The sequence below is a fragment of the Lepidochelys olivacea genome (assembly GCF_965140295.1).
Source record: "Lepidochelys olivacea isolate rLepOli2 genome assembly, chromosome: 22".
NCBI classification, from domain to species: domain Eukaryota; kingdom Metazoa; phylum Chordata; order Testudines; family Cheloniidae; genus Lepidochelys; species Lepidochelys olivacea.
Window position 1 is genome coordinate 4053408 of NC_140432.1, and position 12737 is coordinate 4066144.

The 12737-nt window shown below is 54.6% G+C and overlaps 1 protein-coding gene across 7 annotated transcripts in view; it reads right to left on the bottom strand.

Moving 5' to 3' along the window:
- The window catches only part of PKNOX2 (PBX/knotted 1 homeobox 2), a 689215-nt gene extending 676872 nt beyond the window's left edge, over positions 1-12343 (bottom strand). For all 7 annotated transcript variants that reach the window (XM_084611724.1, XM_084611727.1, XM_084611723.1 and 4 more), the window contains exon 1: positions 12294-12343. The gene's annotated coding sequence lies outside the window, so the exon portion shown is untranslated. The remainder of the gene's footprint in view (positions 1-12293) is intronic.
- Positions 12344-12737: the final 394 nt, after the last annotated feature.

Consider the following 12737-nt stretch of genomic DNA (forward strand, 5'->3'; position numbering starts at 1 on the left):
GACCACAATACATTAACTCTCAGGGGCCGCACACATCCAGAAGAGACCAACGGTGAGTGCGATCACCAGGGAAAAAAATCACCAGAGACTCGGTCTGTACGTATGGGTCTCGGTATGGGACTGCTCCTTCTCCCACAAGGGTCCATGGCAGTATTTCCACTGACTTCCCAGGCCTGAAGACAGTCCCCTCTGGAGATCTGTTAGTGCTCCACGACTTCTGAACTCCTATTTCAAGATACAGCTCTCCTGCTGCCAGTCACCCCACCACTGCACCTAGAAACCACTGAGCAATCAGAAAGTTCACTGGCAAGGCAAGGAAAGTGCAGGAATGGGGAGGTGCCAATATACTTGGGTGTTTTTGGCTTGTAACTCACTCAGAGCCATTAACAGGGAGTGAACTTCTCCTAACACAAACTGAACCAAACAGAGCCACTGGATGTGAGCACATGAGGCCAATCGGCATCTTCTAGGAAGAGTTTAGGGACTGAGCAAGATTTGTCTTTGAAGCCAAAAGATAACTGTATAGTGTCCCAGGAAGAGAAGCACTCACAGTCTGATGATATAGTTCAAAGAAGTCACTACAGAGTTTGCCAGAAAAAATAGAAACCTCAAGCCAGGTTGTATTTCGAAACCAAACAAAATCTAAAGCACTCAGGGTTATGCACAAAGTTACCCAACTTATTGGCAAAAAGTCTCTAAAAAGAAAACTGCCATTTTGCTCAGTGCAACCCTGCTCAGGTGGTAAAACATTCATCTAAGAATGACCACAATGTCTTTACCTGTATACAGCACCCTTCATCCTAGGAGATCCCAAGCTACATGACAGACCATGGCCAATTTCTGCCTTCCGTTACCCATGTCATTTGGTGCCGCTGTCGTGCTAGACAAGATTCAAACTCAAGGCCCTGACCCCTTGTGGCCATTAAGTCTCTCATGGCACATCCCACAAAAACAGGAGTCTGAACTCCATATTCTGGCTCCATTCCACCATCACCTTCTGCCTTCCTACTTCCCTCAGCAGCTGGAATGGAAGAAGTTATTCTTCACTTCCCCTCCTGAAAAATGGTTACAGTGCTGCTGGCATAGGGTGCTGCCTTCCTCTCCAGAAGTGAGAAGTGAGCAATACCTACATAAACACACCCCAGGCCAAACTCTGCTCTCAGCTGGAGATAGGAAAGCTCACCCACCCCTGGAATGCAGCCATGTCTAAGGTGGAAGGGGGCAGCAAGCCTAGGTCAGGACTATACCCACTCTTTTAGCGGGGGAAGTGGAGAGTCCCTTGAAACTGCAGAGGGAATGTAGTTGATTAACTGCAGCTGGAATGTGGAGTTAATATCCCTACCAGTGTGAAAAGCATCAGAAGGGCATCAATGGCCACAGCGGCCAGGGCCTTGGTTTTAAGTCCCTTTGGGAAGATGGCACTCACACCGGGCCCAACACTGTGCAGGGCAGTGACTCATTATGGACTCAGACGGAAGACTGACACCAGATGAAATTCAATGTTAATAAATGCAAAGTAATGCACATTGGAAAACATAATCCCAACTATATATAAAATGATGGGGGTCTAAATTAGCTGTTACTACTTAAGAAAGAGATCTTGGAGTCATTGTGGTCAGTTCTCCGAAAACATCCACTCAATGTGCAGAGGAAGTCAAAAAAGCAAACAATGTAGGCAATCATTAAGAAAGGGATAGATAATAAGACAGAAAATATCATATTGCCTCTATATAAATCCATGGTATGCCCACATCTTGAATACTGCATGCAGATGTGGTCGCCCCATCTCAAAAAAGATATATTGAAATTGGAAAAGGTTCAGAAAAGGGCAACAAAAATTATTAGGGGTATGGAATGGCTTCCGTATGAGGAGCAATTAATAAGATTGGGACTTTTCAGCTTGGAAAAGAGATGACTAAGGGGATATGATAGAGGTCTACAAAATCGTGACTGCTGTGGAGAAAGCTGTAGCTCACGAAAGCTTATGCTCTAATAAATTGGTTAGTCTCTAAGGTGCCACAAGTCCTCCTTTTCTTTTTGTAAATAAGGAAGTGTTATTTACTCATTCTAATACTCACAAGAACTAGAGGTCACCAAATGAAATTAATAGGTAGCAGGTTTAAAACAAACAAAAGGAAGGTTTTTTCCACACAATGCACAGTCAACCTGTGGAACTCCTTGCCAAAGGATGTTGTGAAGGTCAAGACTATAACAGGGTTCAAAATAGAACTAGATAAGTTCAGAGAATAGGTCCATCAATGGCTATTAGCCAGGCTGGGCAGGGATGGTGTCCCTAGCCTCTGTCTGACAGAAGTTGGGAATGGGTGACGGGATGGATCACTTGATGATTCCCTGTTCTGTTCATTCCCTCTGGGGCACTTGGTATTGGCCACTGTCGAGACAGTATACTGGGCTAGACAGACCTTTGGTCTGACCCAGTATGGCCGTTCTTATATACTGAATCACTAGCTGTCCCTCAGTTTCCTACCCAAGTACGAAGCAGACTCAACTCTGCTTAGCATTGCAGATCTGTGGAATGTGCTTGATAATAAAGGGCCATGTCATGCCTCTGCTTGCCCTGAGGGCTGCTAAACTCCTTCCAGATGACAGCCTTTCACAAAGGCCAATCTCACGCAGTAGAGCCGCACTCCAGGATTACACGGCCATTGTTCAGCCAAAAGCCAGCCCTACATTTGGGACTAAATTTAAGTGGCTTTTGTTAATTCAGGGTACTTTTCTCCGCTCTCAGAACACACACTGGGCTCCAAAAATGATTTTCTTATCTGTGAGATTTCCTTACAGTGATTGTTACTTAATAAGGAAATGCATTACCTGAAGCATATTTAGGTTTGCACCCAGAGATTGCTGTGTCTAGATAACCTTATAGACCATCCCATAATGAATTATCCCTCAAATTCTTTGCAAAAATGTTCACTATCACCACTATTGGCCAATACTGCGCACTGAGATGGTGGCCTATAGTGGTGTATGTAATAGGGTCAGCGGTGTTGTATACCTAGGGTTGGCAGATCTCGCACAGAGAGACACTTAAGCAGTGTAATGCCACATCAATATTTTTAAATTCAGTAATTAGCATTATTGCTTCCAAGCAATCAGGAATTTAATTGCTTCCAAATATGGAATTTTAGAGACTTCTGTATCGCACCGTTATGCAGTAAGTAGGGTTGGGGTGGTAGGGGTTGGTGGCACGTATCAGGGATGTCAGAGTGAGAAGCATCTCAAACTTACTAACTATGTTCACTCACATAAGCGGTCATGTCCCTGCTAGTGTATGGCATGACCCAAGGTAAGTGTCATAAGAATCCAAAACTAGGGGTCACCAAATGACATTAATAGGCAGCAGGTTTAGAACAAACAAAAGGAAGGTTTTTCCCCATACAACGCAGTCAATCTGTGGAACTCCTCGCCTTCGTTGTGAAGGCTAAGACTATAATAGGGTTCAAAAAAGAACTAGATAAGTTCATGGAGGACAGCAGTGATGTGTTGGCTCCTAGCCACTCATTCTCTCCCTCTGGTGGAGTAAGCATCCCTGTGGGTCTCTCTCCCCAGAGCTTCCCCCATCCTCTGCTCTGATTTTCTAACTCCTCCCACAGGTCAGTTGTCTCAATATGTGACTGAATGAGGAGCATTGGTGAGATCAGCACTCTGCTTCCCAATGCCTTAGCTCGCCCTGACAGAGCTGGGGGGAGGGAAAATGGGTCCCGTGAACTCAGGCAGACCACTGACCAACAAGCTTCCTGTAATCTGCCCAGCAGAGAAAGGACATCACATTGCAGGGCAAGGAAAAACCTTTCTGTAGATCCCTATGCAGACTGGCTACAGGATCACAAGCAGCACTGAGCCCTGTTCGTTGCTGTAGGGATGTGCAGCTGGAAAGAGTCACAAACCTGCAGGATGCTCTTCAGATCTACATGTTGTAGACGGACTTCTACATTAGCTGGTAAATGTGAAGTGCATTTAGCCAGACTGCTTCCTCCTACCTGCCCACGTGCAGATGCTGCTCCAGCCAACATTAGCATTAATTTCTGCTCACAGTTTTTGATTCTACTTTTCCTGATGGTATCATGCCTCAGAGTGTTATATTTTATGATCAAGCCCCATCTCTGTTTTGTCACTCTCCCACCACAAACCTGGACACACTGAACCAGCAGACCTGAATGTGCTGTGGGAGTTGCTGCCAGGCCCTTACCCAGGTAAGTGACACTCAGGAATCTGTAATGTGGGGGTCAGTTAATGACGACTGTCGTTTCTCACGACTTTTGCTGGTGACCGTATTGCTAAGTGAGAGGCCAGTAGAGCAGCCCAACAAGGGACTAAAAAGGAAAACCTCTAACCTGGATCAGCGTTAATAAGAGAGAACAATAGGGTCTAAAATTTGCCATTTAGAAAAGAGCATCTGACTTTAATCAGTATTACAGCAAGTTAGAAGCTTCTGCTTGGCTACCAGAGTGGAAAATGATGAGAGTTCTAACGAGCTCCCAGTCCCCACTTTTCAGCTCAGTGATGCCAATGGGAATTCTCTTGAGTGTTCAACACATTTCACCCACTGGGGCCAAACCTCACTCCAGGGCAATCTCTGCAGGCTGCTCATGTGCTCTATGGGGAGAGGGGTGCCACACCCGGTGGTGCTGGAACCGGGGAGGCCAGGGGGGTGTGATAAATGAAGGGGGGGGTAGCTCCCTTTTATGGACACCCAACCAGCCAGTTAGCTACAAAATCCCTCTTGGTAGCTGTTCTCTGCTTGCTTTACCTGGAAAGGGTTAAAAGTCCCCAAGGTAATTAAAAGGAAGTGGGTACCTGACCAAAAGAGCCAATGGGAAGGTAGAACTTTTTAAAATTGGGAAAGAAACTTTTATTATTCTCTCTGGGCTGCAGGGACAGGGAGCAGCAATGCTGAAAGCAGGAATGCTGTGTAAGGTTTGAACCAGGTATGAAAAATTATCTTCCATACCTAGAAGGAATCATTGGGACAGGGAATGTTTAGATAGAATCAGGTTTATTTCTTTATTTTGGCTTGTGGAGCTCCTCTGTGCTAACCCCAGATACGTTTGTTTGTTTGTAACCTTTAAGCTGAACTCCCAAGAAAGCTATTTTGGGTGCTTGATTTTGGAATTGCTCTTTTAAAAATCTAACAAAAGCCTAAGTTCCAGATGTATTTTCTTCCCTTTTGTTTTTAATAAAATTTACCTTTTTTTAAGAACAGGATTGGATTTTTGGTGTCCTAAGAGGTTTGTGCACATATTGTTTAATTAACTGGTGGCAACAGCTAATTTCCTTTGTTTTCTTTCTCAGCTCTTCCCCAGAGGGGGGTGAAAGAGCTTGAGGGTACCCCACAGGGAGGAATTCCCAAGTGCTCCTTCCTGGGTTCAAGGGGTTTTTTTTGCATTTGGGTGGTGGCAGCATTTACCAAGCCAAGATCAGAGAAAAGCTGTAACCTTGGGAGTTTAATGGAGTGGCCAGTATTAATTTTTAAAATCCTTGCGAGCCCCCACCTTCTGCACTCCAAGTGCCAGAGTGGGGATTCAGCCTTGACAGGGGGCCACAGCCTGCCCACTTTTCAATGGGACAGACCCCACCCCCTTCCCCTCCTCTTTGCCCTGAGGCCCCACCCCCAAGCCTGGCCAGCATGGAGCCCAGCCGGGGAGCCCAAGCAGTTTTGGGAGTCATGCGGACCCTCCACCGGCCTGCAGTGGGGGGGAGGGCTGAGAGCAGCCCCTGCCCATGCCCTGCCCCCCAGACTCCCGGCCCCGCCCAGGGCAGGTGGAGGGTCCAAACCAGCTCCCGCACCTGCCTGCGCAGCTCTCCTCGACCTGGCCCAGCTGGGGAGGGCTCAGGGGCTCGGCGCCAGGGCCCAGCCAGGGTAAGTGCTGCACAGACAGCCGTGGGAAGCTGTGACATGTACCCTCCACCTGCCCTGGCTGGGGCCCAGGGGGTGGGGACATGGGCAGGAGGCTGCTTTTGGCCCCACCCTCACCCCGGGCGAGGAGGAAGTGGGCTCCCCGGCCCCACTCTGGCTTGGCCGGGGATGGGGCCTTGGGGGGGGTGGGAGGGCACTTTTGGGAAGGCTCTGACACCCTTGGCCACACTCTGGGCAGAGGAAGCCTCGCGCCTGCCGGGCATGCTCCAATTGGAGCAGCCATAAAAGGGAGTAGCCCAGCTCAGTCTGGACTGACCACTGAGGTGGGAGGATGCATGTTGCAGTTGCCTATCTGAGATCATGGAGGCCAAACCCTCCAAGGTCCGGACAGACACGCGGCTACTGCTGGACACCCAGGGAACACTGGAACCGGTGGGAGCTTCACAGGCCGGAGACTCAGAGACCATGCCACTAGAAGACACAGTAGGAAGTAGGCAGAGGGACTAGACATGGATCCAGCTGGAGGACTGGGAACTAAATCAGTGTGTTTTGGTCGGATCTCTGCTGACCCAGAAGAGAGTACACTCACTGCTGACAGGGCCCTGGGCTGGGACCTGGTGGAGTAGCAAGGGCCTGTGTCTCCCTACCCTGGCCACTCTCCCCCGACCGGGTGGTGGCCTATCCCCTCACTGACCATCAAGCTGCATCACCCTATGAGAGAGTTGAGCCACACAGCCCTGTAAGGGAGGGCAACTGTATTGATTCTGGCCACTAGGCCACACAGCCCTGAGGCTAAGGGTGGTCAGGCGGACTCAGCCACACACCCTTTTCACCACCCCAAAGGGGGATGGGGTGTACTTGCCCCATGACACCCTCCTGCTGCCAAAAACTCACATGAAGAGGATTCCAGCTCAGGGACGCCAGACAGCCAAGACTCCTCTCCCTTCTGCTTTAAAGAGCTCAATTTTCAGATTCGGGTAATTCGGCCCTTTCTGAAAATCCAGCACCTTTAAGGCAACCCAAGTCAGGGGCCCAGAATTCCTGATCACTGGAATATCTTGGCCTGGGACTCCCAGAGCTCTTTGACACCATGTGCTAAAGCTGCCAATGCTGATGCTACCAGTTCCACAATTAATATCTTTTAAAATGAGACTTTAAACAACTAAATTTTCACCCTGAGTGCTGGATCTCAGCCAGGGGAGTTCAGTGAAATGGGTCATTTCCTGCTCCTTCTTCCTGATTTTCTGCTATGAAGAGGAAAAGTCATCATAAGACTTTTCAAAGCCAGGTGACTCTCTCTTTAGCATGTCATTATCCAGAAACCCTTTGTCCAATTCACCTCAATGTGTGCAATTGTTTTGTGTGTCAGCCTACGAATTCTGAGGCCAATTTGACATTGTGATTTTTAAGAGAACGGGGGAAAAAGAGTCAGACTCTGGCTCATAATGGAAATCCAACTACAACCTTAACTGTGCAGTGCCTGCTGTCACCTCACAATGAGTCCCACACACTTATTAGTGTTATTTAATGCAGGGAATCCCCGTTTAAAGTCAACTGTAAAAATAGTAAAAAGTAAAACCTACAGGTCAGATAAATGTAAGAAGGCAGTTCAAAGTAATGGCTAGAGAATAAAGCATGTTCAATAAGGTCAGAAAGTGAAACTGAATGTGTGAATATATGCAGACAGATAAACAAATTAAAGGTCTTTGTGATTCATATGTAAAACCCAGTTCTGAGGTCACAACCCCCTCTAGTAAAAACAATCACAAAAAGTCCAGCTGAAATGTGCTTTATAGCAGCACCAACCATTTCAGAACTTGCTATTGTAGTGCTTTCAGAGTCAATTTTATTATTTACAACAGCAAAGCTGTTCCACCCCACATTTAAAATCTATTCTGACTCTCACAAGGCTTGTCAGAGACAGCTGCCTTCCCCCACATTCCAGCCAAAAATAATAACAGAACAGAGCTGTTTGGAGGAGACTTAATCTAATCTTCATTGCTTCAGTTTTAAAATATCCTGCTTGGTTTAGGGTTTCTTGTTACATGGAGGGATGTGTTTTTAGTGAGATAGATCTTAGCTGAAAGGCCCTTCATAGAAGCTTCATGTAACTAGAAACCATGGAAGGCCAACTCTGCTGCAACCTAAACAAAAGCCTCCAGGAGACATAGCTTTAAGCAAACTGCACTGAAGTTGAACTTTTACAACGGTTGGCGTTAGTGCCACCGTGGTTTTGTTTAATTTAAACTCTGCACCAAACCTGGATCTCAGCTACTCTAGATTGTCTCTGGTATAAATATAAAATATTTTTTAAAAACTCCAGTTATTCTGGAGTTGCCCTGGTGGAAGGGGGACTCTGGCTGGTGTGCTAATACATGATGCATCTGATGAAGTGAGCTGTAGCTCACGAAAGCTTGTGCTCAAATAAATGGGTTAGTCTCTAAGGTGCCACAAGTCCTCCTGTTCTTTTTACATGAAGCCAGCATTTTCTGTGTCTTCAGTGAGATAACGTAATGCAATGACACACTCAGTAAGAAAGGACTCTCAGTCTTCCGCAGGAAATAGAACACAAGGGGGTAAAGAAAGCAAAATGCAGGGGGCTCCTCTGCACTACTTGTGAAAACTCAAGACTGAGTGAGGTCTGAAGTGAGACTTCACAGACAGCACCAGAGCAGTAAATCCAGGTCTTCCAGAGATTTCCACAAATGCCTCCCATTCACACTTACTAACACAGGCTTGCAGGCGAAAGGGCATGATTTTGAATATTGCTTCATTACAATATTCTAGGTCAATTCAGCTGGTATGTAACACACCAAGCAAGCCCCATGATCAACACAAAAAGAAAAGGAGTACTTGTGGCACTAACAGGGCTGTTACTCTGAAACATGATCAACACAGTTGTGAATCCTGGACTAGCACCTAAACCAACCATCATTCCTAATTACCTGGCAAGGGCCCTGTGCGCACAGAATTGTCAAATCGATTTGAAAAGGTCCGTTTCAGATCTCAGAATCCAGAGAGTCTGGAGCTGAGGTCCTTAGCCCCAGCCCCGGAACAACGGGAACAGTCAGGGCACCAGCACTCAGACAAAGAGGTGTCCTGTAGTCCCTCCCCGCACCAGTCTCACTCGCACTTTCTCCTACACCAGGTGACATGTTTTGACAACTTTGCTGTCAGCAAAGCACTGCAGCCCCTCCCACGGTTCAATCTGCAGGCCGACAGCGGAAAGCGCTTGGGCAAGCCAGGCAAAGGGCAAGTCTGTGCGGGGGTTTGATTTTGCGGACTTTCCACGTGCCTTTCCCTGTCTTCCTCCAGACCCTCTTTCTGGAACCTGCTCTGCATTACACTTAATCCACACACTTTCCTTCCTGTCCCTGGCACGTCCCTTCGGGCTCTGAACCTCCAGCAAGTGCATCGCTCACATACACGTCTCAGCAGCCCAGTGCATCCCGGCGTGGAAAAGAAACCGCTACTGCTCGGCCTCTTTCACTTGGGAGACAGCCAGAGCCACCCAAAACCCAGGGCAGGCGGAAAAGCGGGGGAGACAAAGGAGCAGAAGGCGGTCTTGGAAAGGCAAAGGTGTGCTTAGGAGAAGGACCCTTGGCCCCATCTATCCTCGCCGTAGCCCCGTTTGAAGATTCGTCTCGCGCGTCATTGACCACGGAGATGGGTAACCCCGAAGCCATGGTTTGGATAAAGTTGAATTTGTCTCCCACCTTCCCCGTCGCTTGCCCCCTCTTGGCGCTGCCTAGCCGCGCACCCCCCGAACTGCCTCCGTCCCCTTTGTTCCCAAGCACGGTGGAAGCGAACACGCAGCCCCAGCGCGCCTGGGCCCGGAGCGGGGCACAGCGCCAGGCGGGACCCCTTCGCAGCCAGAGCCGGCACCGTCCCGCCCACTCCCGACGGCCGCGGGCGTTGTCTCGGCAGAACTTCAAGCCTGTGGGATCTGCACGCTCAGGGCAGGGGTTCCCCCGATCCCATCACTGGCGTAGCCGGACGGGCTCGGACAGTCCTGCCGCTGAACGTCCCGGCAAGAGGGTCAGCTACCGCCAAACGCCGCGGCGCGGGCGGGCTGGGGGTGCCGGCACGCAGGGCAGCCGCCGCTCCGGTGTCAGGGGACGGTCAAAGCCTTGCAGCCGAGCGCTCTGGTGCGAAGAACAAAGCTAGGAACAGCCCCCGGCCTGGCGCGCGTCGGGGGGAGCCGAGAGGGGAGCGGACGCTCGGCCAAGCTTTGCCCTCGCTCAGCCGGGAGAATGGGATCGGGCCCCTCGGACCCTCGCCCTTCCCGCACTAACGTGGCTGCTGCCGCCCCAGGAACAGCGGTTTCACTGCGCTCCCCGCGCCGCGCCAGACGCCGGCCGGGACAAAGCCAGGGCGACGGGAGAGCTGCAAACGGCTCCGAGCCAGGGGCTCCGAGTCCCTCCCCGCCAGGGGCTCCGAGTCCCTCCCCGCCGAGCCGAGCGCGGCGGGCAGAGCAGGGTCCGGGGTGGGCACAGCGGGCAGCCACAGCCGCTCCCGCCGGTCCGCGGCGCGCAGCGCCCAGCCTGGGCTCCGCTCAGCACCGCTCCCGCCGAGAGCAGCGACCCGCAAGCGACACGGGCCTGACGGCGAGACGGCGCCTGGCGGAGCTTCCTCCTCTCGCCCACACGGAGACCGCTGTGCCCGCCGGGCACGGCCCGGGCACCCAGCCCGCCAAGGGGCGCTGCTCCCCGCCTGCCCCGCTCCAGGGAGCCCCAAGCACCGCCAGCCCCAAGCCCAGGGCTCCGCACAGCGCCCGCCGGCGGGATCGGGCCCGCGGTGCCCGGGGCAGCTCGCAGGAGGCTCGCCAAGGGAGACCATCGCAGTGGAGCGCCCCAGCTCCCCGGCCAGCCCCTACACGCGGCGCTGCGGCGCCCACCAGCCCGGCTCCCGCGGGCTTTGGCTTGCAGCGAGCCCGGAGCAGCCGCCGTGCGGGCGAGTCCGCGTCTCCCTGCCCGCCGCGCTGCCGAGCCCAGCCAGTCCCTGGGGGCGCCGAGCTTGGCGCTGCGCTCCGCCTGCCCGGGCTTCGGCCGCTGCGATTTCTCCTCGGTCCCGGCCCAGCTCGGGCAGCCTCGCCGGCTGGAGCCAGCAGCCGGCCAGCCCCCTGTGCCCTTCCCTCCGCTGGGTGAACGGAGCTCCCGGGGCAGCGGTGCCAGGCCCGGGCGGCGTGTGGCTAGGGCGGGACAGCGGAGCCGCGGGCAACCAGCCGCCCGGGGAGAATAGCGGGCTCGGCCCAGTTCCTGCCCGGTCCCCGGGCTCTCCCCACCCGGACCGCACTGACCCTTGGAGGCCGCCGGCGCAGGAGCTCCGGGTCCGCAGCCCATCGCAGTGGGGTAGCACTGGGAGCGCAGCGCGGCGGGGCTGCCCCGAAACCCTCCCGTCAGCCCGCTCCCGCAACCCCCGCCAGCAGCTCGGCTCCCGCAACCCGCACAAACTCCGCACCCCCGGGCCCAGAGCGGCGGGTCCGGGCAGCCCAGGCCGGGGTTCGGAGCTGCGCCTCCCGCAGCTGGCTCTCCGCATGCCCAGCGGCCCCCATCGCCGCCGCTCCGCCGGGCACTGTCCCGCCGCTACTCCCCAGCCTGGCCCGCGGAGGGGGCCGGGCCCCACGGCGCAGCCTGCCCAGCTACCGGCACCGAAACCCGGCCAGGGGGAGGGAGTCAAGCGCAGAAACAGCCGGTCCTGCCCTCGGCCCCTCAGCCAGCGACCGCTCCTGCCCCGCGCCTCACCCGCACCCCCTGCCCGCCACCGCTCAGCGACCGCGCACCCCCTGCCCTTCCAGCCCCCACCGATCCCGCACCGGTCCCGCACCCCCTGCCCCTCCAGCCGCACCGGTCCCGCACCCCCTGTCCCTCCAGCCCGCACCGGTCCCGCACCCCCTGCCCCGCCAGCCCGCACCGGTCCCGCACCCCCTGCCCCGCCAGCCCGCACCGGTCCCGCACCCCCTGCCCCTCCAGCCCGCACCGGTCCCGCACCCCCTGCCCCTCCAGCCCGCATCCCCTGCCCCTCCAGCCCGCATCGACCCCGCATCCCCTGCCCCTCCAGCCCGCATCGACCCCGCATCCCCTGCCCCTCCAGCCCACACTAGCCTCGAATCCCCTGCCCCTCCAGCCCGCACCCCCTGCCCCTCCAGCCCGCATCGACCCCGCACCCCCTGCCTCCCCCACTCACCGACCCCGCCGCACCCGCCTTCTGCCCCTGCACAGCACCCGCCAACCCCCACGTGCGGGGTTACCCTCCAGCGTCTGCCCGCGCCCCCCGCCCGCCCCGCAGCGCAGCGCCTCTCCCCAGCCCGGCGGCGCGGCCGGCTCCCTCGCCCGCATCCCCTGCCCGCAGCCGGGTCCCTGCCCGGCTCCGCCCGCCCCCGGGTGCGCGCCGGCCGCGCTGAATGACAGCTTACCTGCACGCCAATCTTCATCACACTGACACCGGCCGCGCCGCGCAGCCTATACTCACCGCCCGCCGCCGCGCGTCACGGCCCCGCCCGCCCCGCCCCGCCCCGCGCCGGCTGCCGCCTGGCTCCCTCTAGCGGGCCGGCCCGGGGGCGGCGGGCGGCGGGCTCGGCCCGGTCCCGGGCGCGCTTCGCCCGGCTCGCGGCCCGCGCACTCCCCAGACCTGCGGCACAGCGGCCCGGCTGGGAGGCGCCCGGGGCTGGGGCTTGAAAACACGTTAGCAGCGGGACAGGGGCTCAAGCTCCACAAGGCCTTTTCTCTGTATTAACTCCTTCCAAAGGGAATTTTAAAGATCTCACCCCAACCCCTAGATGCGGGTTAGCTGGAACAATTGTACAGGGGGGTACGGAGAGCCATTGAACCAAACTGTAAGCCCCGGGTGTGAGGGAAAC